The sequence below is a fragment of the Rattus norvegicus genome, chromosome 1 (assembly GCF_021556685.1).
Source record: "Rattus norvegicus strain SHRSP/BbbUtx chromosome 1, alternate assembly SHRSP_T2T, whole genome shotgun sequence".
Taxonomy (NCBI): domain Eukaryota; kingdom Metazoa; phylum Chordata; class Mammalia; order Rodentia; family Muridae; genus Rattus; species Rattus norvegicus.
This window is the reverse complement of record NC_141534.1, coordinates 236,158,290-236,172,115: the sequence shown is the minus strand read 5'-3', so window position 1 is coordinate 236,172,115 and position 13,826 is coordinate 236,158,290. Positions and strand designations below refer to the sequence as shown.

At 41.9% G+C, this 13,826-nt stretch overlaps 1 long non-coding RNA gene across 1 annotated transcript in view; it reads right to left on the bottom strand.

The window, feature by feature from the left end:
• The window catches only part of LOC148007886 (uncharacterized), a 50,272-nt gene that overhangs the window by 22,400 nt on the left and 14,046 nt on the right, over positions 1–13,826 (bottom strand). Inside the window, exon 2 of the long non-coding RNA XR_015648145.1 lies at positions 2,057–2,201. This is a non-coding gene — a long non-coding RNA (uncharacterized LOC148007886). The remainder of the gene's footprint in view (positions 1–2,056; positions 2,202–13,826) is intronic.

Genomic DNA, 13,826 nt, shown 5'->3' with positions numbered 1-13,826 from the left:
TATTTGTCCCTGAATTGCTATTGCATTTATCTAGCAAAAGCACAATGTGCTGACGCCATTCTTTCCAGTGAGGAGAATGCTGGGAGAACCTAATCAGAAAGAGGTAAAGCCCCTTTGGCTACAGCTTAAGAGGAAATCTGTTTATACCAATTACAGCACAGTCTCTGTCTTTCTTTCCTCTCTTCCACATACGACTGAACACTGTTGGGCTGTAATTTGGGGGGTAGTTGCTGTTGTTGTTTAAGCAAGGTCCCCAGACTAGCAACAGCCTTATTTGAAAGGTGTTAGAGACAGAAAGCCCTCCTCCAACGACCTAAACCAGAAAGTGTGAGCAAAACTCAGAAGTCGGGGTACTCACCACCTCTCCCAGGTGATTCTGAACCCCACTCAATTTTATAAGTCACCTGGGCATGAGAGGCGATGATCTCACCTGTCTCCAATCTTCTTTCCAGAAAGTTCCGTTTTTTACCAGAAGTTGTGTGGGGTGGGGGGACCAGGGTGGGTTTACATTTGTAAACCTGTGAGGATCCTACCCAGAAATCTAAAGGTGCTGGGCTTATGCAGAGTTTGGAGTGTTTTCTGCTTTCATAATTCAACTGAGCAGAAACATCAATGCCTTCTCTCTTATGGGAAGAAAGAAAAGTGAGGGAACTACTCTCCTGGCCTGAGGGGAGGGAGAAAGCAGCTCACAGGGTGGAGAGCCCGCTCCATTCTCAGGCGGCACCTAGTGGGCGCTGCAGAGAGGCTGCCGCCACGCTCCCAGCACGGGCACTGTAAGTACAGAGCGGAAGTTGCTACAAAGAAAAACTGCAGGAAGCACGGAGGGCAGAGGCGCATAGCATAAGCCAGGGAGGCTACAGGGAGATTATAGGAAGAGAAAGGAGGATCTAAAAGTAGGGCATACTTAAAATGCTGTGCTTAAAATATCCTATTTTTTATTGGATTTTTTTTATTTATATTTCAAATGTTATCCCCTTTTCCGGTTTCCTGTCCATAAACCCCCTATCCCGTCCCCTATCGCCCTGATTCCATGAGGGTGTTCCTAAACCACACTGGGCCTTCATCTGCGTCTGTTGCTTGCTCCAGAAGCTGCCCAGCTTTCCCTCGGTCTTCAGCGTGCTGGGTACAACGCAACCCCATTCTTGGGAAATGCAATGCCATCTTACCTGTAGCTCAGGGCGCACTCGCACAAAGGGGAACTAGTGCCCCTGAGGACAAGACGTACACCTGAGGAACCAGCATGCTTTCGAGAACTACTCTGTAGCCCGAGACTGCCATGGACACTAAATAGATGGTGTCCGGTACTATCAAAATGAAAAGTCCACTTTTCCTTCCTAGAACCGCAAATTAAAATGGAAAAGAATGGACATCTTCATAGGCTAGTAAATTTCAAATATTTGAAAGGGAAACAATGGTTAGAAAGCAAAGACTTTGCTGAGGGAGTGGCTACATTTTAGCAGGCTATAACATTAGATACACAACCTCATCTGGGAGGTTACCTAAGCGTAAGCCTCCTTCTATGGAAAAAGAAAAATAGTAACTCCTCAAAGAACTTAACAACTTGTGACTCAGAAATGTCTCCTACTTTATTTAAAGAGCACAGGTCTTGGAGACAATACAACTGAATGCAGATTCCTTCTTCCTTTTTCTAATATGAAAGGAGAATCCCCTCCCTCCATCATTGCTGATGGCAACTGGGCTATCTACCCCTGGCTTTGGTAATTTGTTGATTAGAAAAGAATACAAGTTATCTATTATGAGTATCCAAAAAAACAATAAGACAAACATGTCTTCACAGAATTCGCAGAACTTCTAAAATGGCCTCTGTCACCTTCTCTACTCCTCACTACTCCCCAGTATGGAGATTTCTTATCCACCCCAAGTGTGCCCAGTTCTTCAGACTAACCAGCTCCACACTCTAAAGTAGGGACCTGCTGCACCCATCTACCCAGCAGAGGCCATGAAGGAGGCTGCAACGCCAGGCCTCACTTCAGTGTTGAGCTCTCCCACCCCTAGACACGACAGTGTTCTCCTGATCTTTGACCTGGATACTCACCCCTCAGTTCATTTCGAGCTCGATAGCCAATGTTTCCTGATCACCAGTTTCTGAGCACTTCCTTGTCCCAACTTACTCATGGGTCTGTCAGAGGTGAATAAGCTGTGTCCTTGGGCTGAATGAACAGGAGCTGGAGACACAATTCCTAGAGAGAAAATGAAGATCACAATGCCAGGGGCCTGAAAGAGAAAAATCTTTAGAGCAGTGTGATTCTCAACCTGTGTGCTGCAACCCCGAATATCAGATATCCTCCATATCAAATATTTACATTACGATTCATAACAGTAGCAAAATTACAGTAACAATGAAATAATTTTAGGGCTGGGGGTTAATACATGAGGAACTGTATGAAAGGGCTGAAGCATCAGGAAGGTTGAGAAACCCTGCTTTGGAGTCTGCGGGTAGATCAACAGTGAACAGACAACCCGAGTTGATGATCATCTTGACTACAGTACCCTCCTATTTCCTTTTTTGCTATTTTTTTCAAAAAGTACACAGTACTGCACAGGTGTGCTGAACCTCAGGGTTAGAGAGCATTAAATACAACAAAAATGGCAGTTTCTTTCCTTTCCATCTTCACTTGTCCCAGTTCCCCAGTTTTCCCAGACCAACAACTCTCCCGTAAGTCTTTCGAGTCATTTAAACAATGCCAGATCCACACAGTCAAATGGAACCATCTGGTCTACCCTAAGAATTGTGTTTTCATCATGCATTACCAGCTAAGGCAAGGGGGAGGCCTAGCCTATGCCCAAGAGAGTTTTGCAACACGCCAGAGACACACAAGCAGCCTAATTCAATATGAGTGAAAGCATAGACTCAGGCGTGCCAGTAATGTGAAGCTGTTCATCTTTAAGCAAGTGTTCTCTGTCCGGCCGCCACACTCACAGCATGACCATTTCCTCAGGACCTGCTAAATGGCAAATCTTCAGGCTCCTCCCATACTTTCTCAATCACAACAAGAGAAAGGAGGGGAGAGGAAATAATGATTTTTTTTTTACTAGCAAACTGTTCAGAAGATTTTGATGACTGCTAAACTCAATCCACTGTTCTAGTACAGTTTCTAAGCCTTGGCTGGCAGTGAGGCATCATGGACAATATCTTGTATATGCAGCATGTCTGATGACATTGCGGCTTCTATTCACCCCATGCTAGTAGCCACTTCCCTCTAGACATAATTTTTTAAAGTCTCTCAACATTGTGACATAACCCATAGAGAACAAAAATCATCCAGTTTTGACAACTTCAGTTTTAAGATAAAGTGTTTCCTGTTATGACTGGAATTAATATGAATGATAGATGATAGATAGATAGATAGATAGATAGATAGATAGATAGATAGATAGATGAAGGATGGATAGATTAGATAGGTCGGTAGATGATAGTAGATAGATCGATTGATGAGAGATAGATGGATAGATAGATGATAGATTAAATAGATGAGAGAGAGGAGAGAGACGAGAAAGAAGAGATAGATGATAGAGTAGATGGATAGATTATTGTTGTGGTAAAAATTAATGAGGATCATTTGCTATTAATTCCTGCGAGCTAGATCCTCTCACTCCGGCTGCTACTCTGACACGTGGTCTGCAAGCTGCCCTCTCCCGGCTGTCTCCCTTTTAGTAGCCCTCTCTGCACGGTCCTCTAGGTGGTAGTTACCACTACACACACACACACACACACACACACACACACACACACACCTCATTCTGTGGCCTCTGCACGTTCTCACTCTGCTCAGACAACAGAACCAGATGCACATGCTCCAACTGCCTCTCAGCCATTTCTTTCACACACTGTGCTCTTTAGCCCAGTAAAATCGACGTTCCAGAAACTTGTAATTTAGCAATTAGATTTAGATGTTAAATTCTCATTCCACGATTCATCTACACAATAAATTCAATGCCAATTGATACAGATATAAACTCCCCACCTTGACAAGATAAAATCGATCTAGATCACCTAAATCTGAACCATCTTCCTCCATAGACTCCATCTTGATCTCCCTCGCTCCTTCTCCTCCCGCCTTACTAGACTTTTCCCCCACCTACCCTTCCTTCTCATCCAATGATAGGCTATATTTTTATCCTGGACCTGTCTTGCTGCATAATGATGTCATATTATAGAAAGACAGATTAGATAGATAGATAGATAGATGATAGATAGATAGATAGATAGATAGATAGATAGATAGATAGATAGATAAATAGATGGATGATAGATGGATGGATAGATGGATGAATGGATGATAGATAGATAGATAGATAGATAGATAGATAGATAGATAGATAGATAGATAGATAGATGATATGCAACACAAAGTCTTAAAGGTGTGCTTTTCTGTAATATTCAAGGAAAGAGAAGGATACTGACTCAATACACACTCTTGGGAAACCTGCGAATCTTTCCATCACTGGGTTACAGAAAGCTCTTTGCTTTAAGCTTGTCGTTTAGGTTTCAAAATGTTCTACTCTATATACTAATAACGCACGTAACAAATAGAGGATATAAGAGAAATTTTTAAGTTATTTCTTTTTGTCAAGGGCTTGACTTCAATCTAGCAGGAGAAGAAGTATTCTGGTGATATGTGCTTCTTAACCAATTCCCCTAGCATCTAGACAGGGACCCTCAGTGTCTGGGCATGGTGCTTTTCAAGAACAGACCACTGTCACAGTGTCCTCTGCTTTTATCATCAAAACCACCTTTTAAAAGAGTTGGGTCGCCGGGTTCTCACCACACGTTGGTCTCTGATCTTTAAGCTTTAGATCCAGATGTTGCTGCCAAGCATCTTTTATGCCCCAAACCATAACCTTTTGCCATTATAACAAGCAAACTCATTTGATGTTTGTAGTTCCCCAACCCTGTAACTGACATACACACCGGATTTTGATGAAACCAACGTGCAGCCTCCAGACCTGCCTCTCCTCACCTGGGAACGTCTTGGACATGTTGGCACTGAGGGTTACCTCAGTGCTGCCCATCAGATTCTACACTTTGGGAAGTTTCTCCACAGGATTTCCCTGCTCATTAAAATCTAGGGATCACCACCGTGGGCCATGGGGATGATACTCATGTAAATATGAGAGGCCAGTCTTGGCCTCGTGCTTCTTAGCCTACTGTACCATTTAGTGCTTGCCCCTCGGTGTCACCATTACGGATTGCCACATGCTCAGAGGCTTCACGAATGCATTGCCTCATAGCCCTGCTGTACATTAATGGAAAACTGCTTCCACTGGGCTAGCATCAAGGTATTCTCAGGGTTCTAACCCTCTGAGGGGATGTGGGAAAATATGCTTCCTTCCACATTTAGCTTCCAGGTTTACCTCTGCCTTCATTCCTTGGCTCGTCTTCTTTCCAGTTTCCAACCCAACATCATAATGTCTTCAGTCATCTCTCGTGAGCTAGCTCCTGCTTTTACTTAATAAAAAAAAGCTTGTTACCCCATCATCTCTGCCTCAATATCACTAATTTCATTAGACTCTCAGAGTACCTTTTGCCATGTAAGGCAGCACATTCACAGACGCCAGGGGTTAGGGGATGGGTGGAAGAGAGGGGTCATTATTCTATCTGTGACATCCTATTCAGATGGGATAACTGATGTGCTTTGCCTCTCCACAGACTCCCACTTCTCAGGAGCATCAGTTCCTTACAAACCCCTCAGCTTCCTGCCAGTCACCTGTCTCCCTACCATTGTCTCTTTCCCATTCCCATGATCCCATCCACTGCTTGCCAGCACAGCTTTCAGCTCTGTGCTTCGGGAGCCTATTGGTTTCGGCTCACACAGCTGACTGCCAGCCATGGTCCACACCTCCTTCTGTGAGTCTCCCATTTCCTTCAGCATTTCCTATGCCCCAGGCCACCAGCCTACCAACCTAACAGCTGCCTCCCTTCTTTTAAGTCTTCCTGAATACCAGCCAACCTTTTTAAAAAGGATAAACGGTTCATTCTTGAGAAGATATCACTTCTCCACTCCCCCTAAATCTCACAGTAAACAATGAGGAGAAACCACCAGCCAGTATACTATGCTCTGTTTACAGCACTTTTCCAAGGAGACTTAAGTTCCATGTATAAAAGGGACTTCATTACTTCTTCTCCTTCATGGTGAATGGATTAAAGGACTAAAAACACCCTAACTGAACCTTTCTTGGTTGAAAATATAGACTAAAAGAAATTGTCCATACTATAACAGCCAAAGGGTATTTTCTTTCTTTCTTATTTTTTTGTTTGTTTGTTTTTTTATCTTTATTAACTTGAGTATTTCTTATTTACATTTTGATTGTTATTCCCCTTCCCAGTTTCCGGGCCAACATCCTCCTAACCCCTCCCCCTCCCCTTCTTTATGGGTGTTCCCCTTCCCATCCTCCCCCCATTACCACCCTCCCCCCATTACCACCCTCCCCCCAACAATCACGTTCACTGGGGGTTCAGTCTTAGCAGGACCAAGGGCTTCCCCTTCCACTGGTGCTCTTACTAGGCTATTCATTGCTACCTATGAGGTTGGAGTCCAGGGTCAGTCCATGTATAGTCTTTGGGTAGTGGCTTAGTCCCTGGAAGCTCTGGTTGGTTGGCATTGTTGTACATATGGGGTCTCAAGCCCCTTCAAGCTCTTTCAGTCCAAAGGGTATTTTCAACTTGAAACTCTTAATGTATTTTCCCCATGAATCCATGCTTTACCACAATGCTTAGAGACAGTGAGAAAAGCTTACCATGTTCTGAAAGGAGCCAATATGTGATGACAGCCAGCATAAATTCTGTAACAACACAGGACTCAATGGAGACCCAAAGAGAAAGAGAGTACCACTCTGAACCACAGAGTGGAACCCAGAGTGTCTCAGAGAAACAACAGTGGTAACAGGGATGAACTTGAAGCTTCATTCTGCCGTACATACACAAATATTGATTCTAATACTGATGACAATACATGGTAAAAAGCACTATTCCTTCTCATTGCATCAAAAGACTAATGGAGACTCACGGGCATGCCTTATTAGCTCGATGCTTTACTCCATCGTCTACAGACATTCACAATACTGCCACATTTATTTTCTCAGTCTTAAGGATGCCCTTCTGTAAATTCTTCAGCATAGATTTCTTAATGATAAGCAGGCCAGGACGACCAGATCAGCAGTGCTCACTGCCCCTCCAGACGACCATAACTCAGATCCTGACACCTACAACAAGCCGCTCACAACTACCTGTAACACCAGCTCTAGGATATATCCAAGGGCACTCCACTCACAGGTACATGCTCCCACACAGAAACACATGTGTTCACATAAATAAAAATAGAATGCATCTTGAAGAAAAGAAGAAGATGCTTTCCTGTTGCTAAATTAGTTCTCCAAATCAGAACACAACAGCGTAGTCTACAGTTCATAATCCAGTGCTATCAATAACGTCCTTGAACACATTTCCCTTACTAAGGGAGATAACAAGATCCTACCAAGAACCACACATTGGATTATATGTGCCGTGTCTTTTTGTTGTTTTGAAATCTGGAACAATTCCACAGCCTTTCAGTAGAGGTCATCTGTACTGCAGAATGCTCTTCAGTCTGGCCTTGGCAGATGTTTCCTTTCAGTTGGCTTCAGGTTACACAGGCCCAGACAGGGGACACATGAAGTCACAGTGTCCACTTAGAGCCATGTGTCTGGTGGCATAGGAGGCCATCACTGCCGGTATAATGTCTATTAGCATGGGAAAGTGTTACCCAATGTCTCCACTCCATATCTACTGCTTATCCCCTGTGCACCTAATACATAATATATCAAGGAACATTATGAGAATCTGAACGTGAAGCTCCACATATTAATTTACACGTATGTGGAACATCCATTGAGGACTTAACACTGGGACTGTCTTTGCAATAGTGTGTGTGTCTGTCTGTCTGTCTGTCTGTGTTTCTGCCTGTGTGTCTGTATGTGTCTGCGTGTGTGTCTGTGTGTATCTGTGTGTGTGTCTGTGTGTGTGTCTGTGTGTGTCTGTGTGTGTGTCTGTGTGTATGTGTGTGTGTCTGTGTGTGTATGTATGTCTGTGTGTGTTTGTGTGTGTATGTATGTCTGTGTGTGGCTGTGTGTCTGTATATTTGTTTACGTGCTTTTATTTGTGCATGTGTGATGAATGTATGCATAATGAACGTATGTGTTCATATATAAATGTACATGTGAAGGACAGAAGTCTGCATTGGCTGTCTTTCTCTATCACTATCCATCTATCCATCTTACTTTTTGATACAGGGCAACTCACTGAACATGGGGCTCATTGATTGGGCTAGACCCATTGGACAGCAAACCTCCCCTTCAATGCTAGGGTCACAGACACACGCTCTTTATGCGAATATGAATCCAAACTGAGGTCTTCATAGTGTGTGCCAAGTTCATCTCCAACTGAGCCATCTTCCCACCTTACAATGGCTTTAAATTACTTATTTTTACCTATACCCCTCTTTCCTCATTTATCTACTTTTTCCTCTTCTTTTTTTGTTTATTTCATTACCTTCAGGACAGATTCTTGAGATCTTATTTTGTTCAATGTGTTGCTTCTTTCTGTGTTCAAATTTTCCCAGATGTGGCAAGCCGGAAGAGGTTCCAGCTGGCTCCCATCATTCTTTTGACAGAGCTCTATCACTTTTAATGAGAACATCTTTACTTTCTGGTATAGCAATGTATTCCCACTGACCTTTTTCAGTGTTTAAATCAAAATTTATTCAGGTTATAAAAATTCTCCACTTCAAGTAAGCTGAAAGTCATACTTTCGAACATTTTTTATAGATTGGCTTATATTTGTTTTTAAATAAAGGAACTGTCATTTCTGTGATTGCGCATATTTACATAATCTCCCTGTTCTGACAATAAAAATAAAGACCTTCTACATATAAATGTCTGTTTAAAGCATTCAAACCACTAATGATTGACCTTATCATAACTTCTGTATGTTTTGCCGAGCCACAAGGACCATGGCAGCCTAACTCCTCTTTTTCTGTCTTTGGTTCTTTCTCTTTATTTCAGAGAGAAACTGTTATGTTTTGTCTTTGAAGACTAAGTAGATGTCATCATCATGAGGCATCTGCTGAGAAACAGAGTGGGGGAAAGATGCAAACTTTGGGAAGAGACATGAGCTTCAACACAGATTCTACCTCAAAAAACTTACACATACAAGATACAAGAACTTGGACACAGTGTTATCTTCTTTGGTCTTTGTTATACTTACACCATAAATCTTATACTATACTATACTATACCTCATACTATGATATATGCCTCAAAGATTTGTTATGTGGTCTGGAACATCACTTCAAAATCTCCCAACTTAGATCTTGACAAATAATAAATACTCAAGAAATCTACCTTACATTTTTTCCCCTTCTTATCAAAGCATTATGCAGTCTTAATATGATTTAATATGAAGGGAAACCTCCCTTCTCGGAGTCCTGCTCCCTTGAAAGTCTAAACGGAAACTCACAAACCATACTGCTCACTGAAGTCTACCCATTGTAACAGGGTTGCTGATGGTCATGTAGGGGATTGCCAAGTTCATTCTCTGTCACTAACCAAAAACGGAAACACAAGAACAAGCTGCAGGATAAGGGAAATAACAGCTTCCTCCCTTCAGGATGAGGGAGGTCTATGATTGGAAGTCCTATATACAAACATTAGTTTTAGTATTTCATAGGAATTTGGGTCCTTCTTTCTTTCCTACCAGTCCTGTTTAGAAACCAATCCCCATGTCTTCCCACCATTTCTTCTTACAATGTCTTCTGCGAACAAGAAGCCTCCACTTCAGGGAGCCCTCCTCTTTCCTTGGCTACCTATGTCCCTCTAACTCTTTTACCACAACTCCTTTTACTCCCCTTCTAGCTTAGCAGACCAGGATTCCCTGGCATGGAAGAGACGCTTCGAGATTCCACCTTCTCCTCTTCCTTTCTTTCCATGTGATGTGAGAGATCAAAGGCACTTGGCTATCTAAATGTTGAACAGAGCATTCCCCCCGCCCCAGAGAGAATATTCATTGGCTATAAATCCCTGCTTCCTACAAAATCCCACATCAAGCATTTTATATCAAGGAGAAATGTATTCCAAATAGTACTGGCCACAAGACAAGAATCCTGTTATCGCTTCTCCATTTAAAATAGTTCAAAAAGAATTTTAAAGTCCTATGGGTTTCCCAAAAGAGTAAGTGAAATATTAGAATTAGTTAGAAAAGGTGAAACCTATTATTTTCAAATAATAGTGCTATCTACTTAGAAAATCAGCAAAAGTATTCAAATGTAGAATTTAACAAAAGTTAAATAAATTTAACAAAGTTGATGTTCCTGTGCATTAGCAATGATAACCTTGAAAATAAGATGTCGTAATAGTAACAAAGAAGTGTATCTAGAATACATATTTCCCTATGAGAATGTATATAACCTTCATCATATTAAAATTTCAGTATCCTATTGAAGAACATGAAGGAAGGTTGTTGTGAATGGAAAGCTCTCAATGCTTTGACCTTTGAAAGAATGACCTACACAGAATGACCTTTCAGAGAAAAGGTGTCAGGGCTATCCAAATTAATCTTCATGTTCACAGAACCCCATCAAATATCCAAGATGGTATTTTAAAGGTAATGCCTCTAATCCATTCTAATAAATTTTTTTAAAAATTTTATGTCTATGGTTGTTTTGCCTGAATGCATGTCTGTGAACCACATTCATGCCTGTGGAGGCCAACAGAAGGCATCAAATTCCCTGGAACTGGAGTTACAGACAGTTGTTAACTGCCATGCGGGTCCTGGGACCCAACCCTGAGTCCTCTCACTGAGTGCTCCTAACCACTGAGCCATCTCTCCAGTTCCCCATTCTAATATTAATATAGGAAATAGCTAAGGCCACTCTGAAATAGGTCAGCACAAAGCAGAGACTCACCCCACCATCTATGGAGACATATGACAGGGCTACGAAAACAACCTGGTTTCAGAAGCAGGAACGGACACATCACCCACTGGACAAAGCAGTTCTCATGATCAGAACAACACAACACGGAAACAAGAACCTCGTGGAAGTCCGGTGCCATGAGGAAATGGCGGCCTGGAATCTATGATAGGAGACAGGCACGGTGCTCCATCCAGCACTCCACAGGTAGAGACAGGCCAACCGGGACTGCACAGTGAAAGCTACCTTAAAAAAAAAAGTGGGGCTGGAGAGATGGCTTAGCGGTTAAGAGTACCCGACTACTCTTCCAGAGGTCCTGAGTTCAATTCCCAGCAACCACATGGTGGCTCACAACCATCTGTAATGGGATCTGATGCCCTCTTCTTTGTGTCTGAAGACAGCTACAGTGTACTTATATATAATAAATGAATAAATCTTTTTTTTAAAAAAGTGAAAATTGCTGTAGAAAACAAATCACAAGAAGATTAAACATGTGGACCAGTAACTTTAAAAAGATGTTCTGCACATCAGCTAGAGACATGAGCGTGAGGATCCCAAGTACTGAGAAAATGTAGAGTTCTAGAAAAGCCAGAGTAGCTATAAAGTGAAATTTAAAGAAAACCTAGGGCATTTTCACATGGGCATCGAGGAAGACTTCTGAAACAGAACCCTAAAAACAAAAACAAACAAGTCAATGCCTTTGGAATGAAATATTTATAACATAAAAAACGGCAAGAAGTTACCGTGTGTAATATACCACAAAGAAAAAGACTCCTGAAAATCAGTAAGAAATAAATCATGCACCTCGAGTTTTTAAAGGAGAAAAATATAAAGCAGACAATTCCCAATGACTGCCGAGAACATTATGAGATGCTCACACTCTCCATAAACAACAACAACAAAAATATAATGGAATAAAATAATACTGTTAGGGTGTTAAAAAATAATAAGTTCAGATCATTTCGGGGACTTCGTGTTGTAGGAGGCTGGGAGATCTGGCGTGCTTTCCAGGGCACAGGAAATTACCACAGCCATTGTAGAATGCAACGCACCCTCTTTGTCTCTCACGTCTCTTCTGAATCTATGTGACACAGGAATTCTTGCACATTTCTTAAGAGCAGAGGCATAAGGTCACTGGCTACAATGTAATACATGTCTTAAGGACAAGCTATGTGTCCATCCATGGGGGAACAATAAAACACAGTGGACCAATGGCTGGGGTTCAGGAGGACTTGGAAGTTGCTGTCTAAAAGATGGAGGTTCGGTTTGGAAAGATGTAAATTCTGGAGCCACATGTACACACACACACACACACACACACACACACACGGTAAACATGGTAAGATTGGGGTTTTGATTGGTTGGTTGATTGGTTGGTTGGTTGGTTGGTTGGTTGGTTGGGTGGCTGGCTGGTTGGTTGGTTGGTTTTTGTTTTGGGTGTTTTGTTTTGTTTTGTTTTGTTTTGTTTTGTTTTGTTTTGTTTTGTTTTGTTTGAAACAGGGTCTCACTATGTACCTCTGGATGGCCTGCGACTCTGCATATAGACTAGGTTTGCCTAAAGCTCACAGCAATCCACCTGCCTCGGACTCCCAAGTGCTGGAATTAAAGGCAGACGCAGCCACGTTTCCACTTGTATTGTAAGATCTTTACTAAGGCTATTTTACCACCATTTTAAAGAGATTTTTAAAAAAAGAAGTGAGTCCATCCTATAGAATAACTTACAAGCATTAAAAATAGAGAGCTAATTGTAGTTATAGAAACATTAATCTTAAAAGTGGGTTTGAACAATGAACGGAGAGCAGAAGCCCGTTCTGAACGATGCTTGATATTTTACTAGAACACATTTCGAAAGTTGTGTGATCAGCACACTAGCTTGGAAACATATTGCGGCCAGGGACCAGGAATAGAGATTGAAAATAGGGAGACAAAATAACACCAAGAGAAAGGCGTCCCCTGGACCAATAGTGAATGACAACAAAGTGTTATGAACTGAGAAGTTTCCACTTTCAACTGAAAAGAAATTGTCTCCCACCATAATAAAAAAAGAACCCCTCTGAAAGAGTATAAAGTCTACAGTTTATAGTTTGTTATTTCCTTCATTAGAAGTGGAACGGAAAGAATTAAAGTAGATTTTATCCTTGACATTCTGGATCTTTGGTGGATTCTGACAAATGGCGATTTACACTCTGGCTACACACATTGCAAATTCATCCGTGTTTTATGAGCTTTTAAACATCTCCCGTGATCCTTCATTACCACACATTTCTTCTTTCCGCTTTTCTCCTCCATTCCATATGGAGCCGTATTAAGGGGTGGGTCAGACAAGAGTTACCTAGGGTGCAACTATTTAAGAGGTGCGAAAAGTATCACTAGAATTACAGCAAGATGGAAAAATTATTTTTCCTAGCACTCTTATTACAGTAAGTACTTTGTGAGGACAGAAAGAATCTGGTAATAAATTGTACAGGGTGGGGCTGTGTGTGGCCCCTCTCCCAGGGAAATATATGAATAATATGGAAAGGGATTTTTTTAACACTCAAAGACCACAGGACACAGTGCAAAGTTATGTCAGCCGTCCATGGTGACCCTGTATAAAAAGCCTTAACCATCTCAGTGAACAAATACCCAGCTTAATTCACACAATCACAGGGCAACATTCTTGTTCATATTGGCTAATCTTTAAGACTGCAGAAGACTTTAGGGAGGGGAACATAAGCAGTGAGGGACACAATGAGCTGCTTGTTTTTCCTAGATGACGCCTGAACAAACGTGAAATGTGTGTGCTAATGTTCGAGACTGACCCCCACCAGGACGTCCCCTGCTCCTATCTGGTTCTGCCTCCCAGTAAGAAAAGACAACATT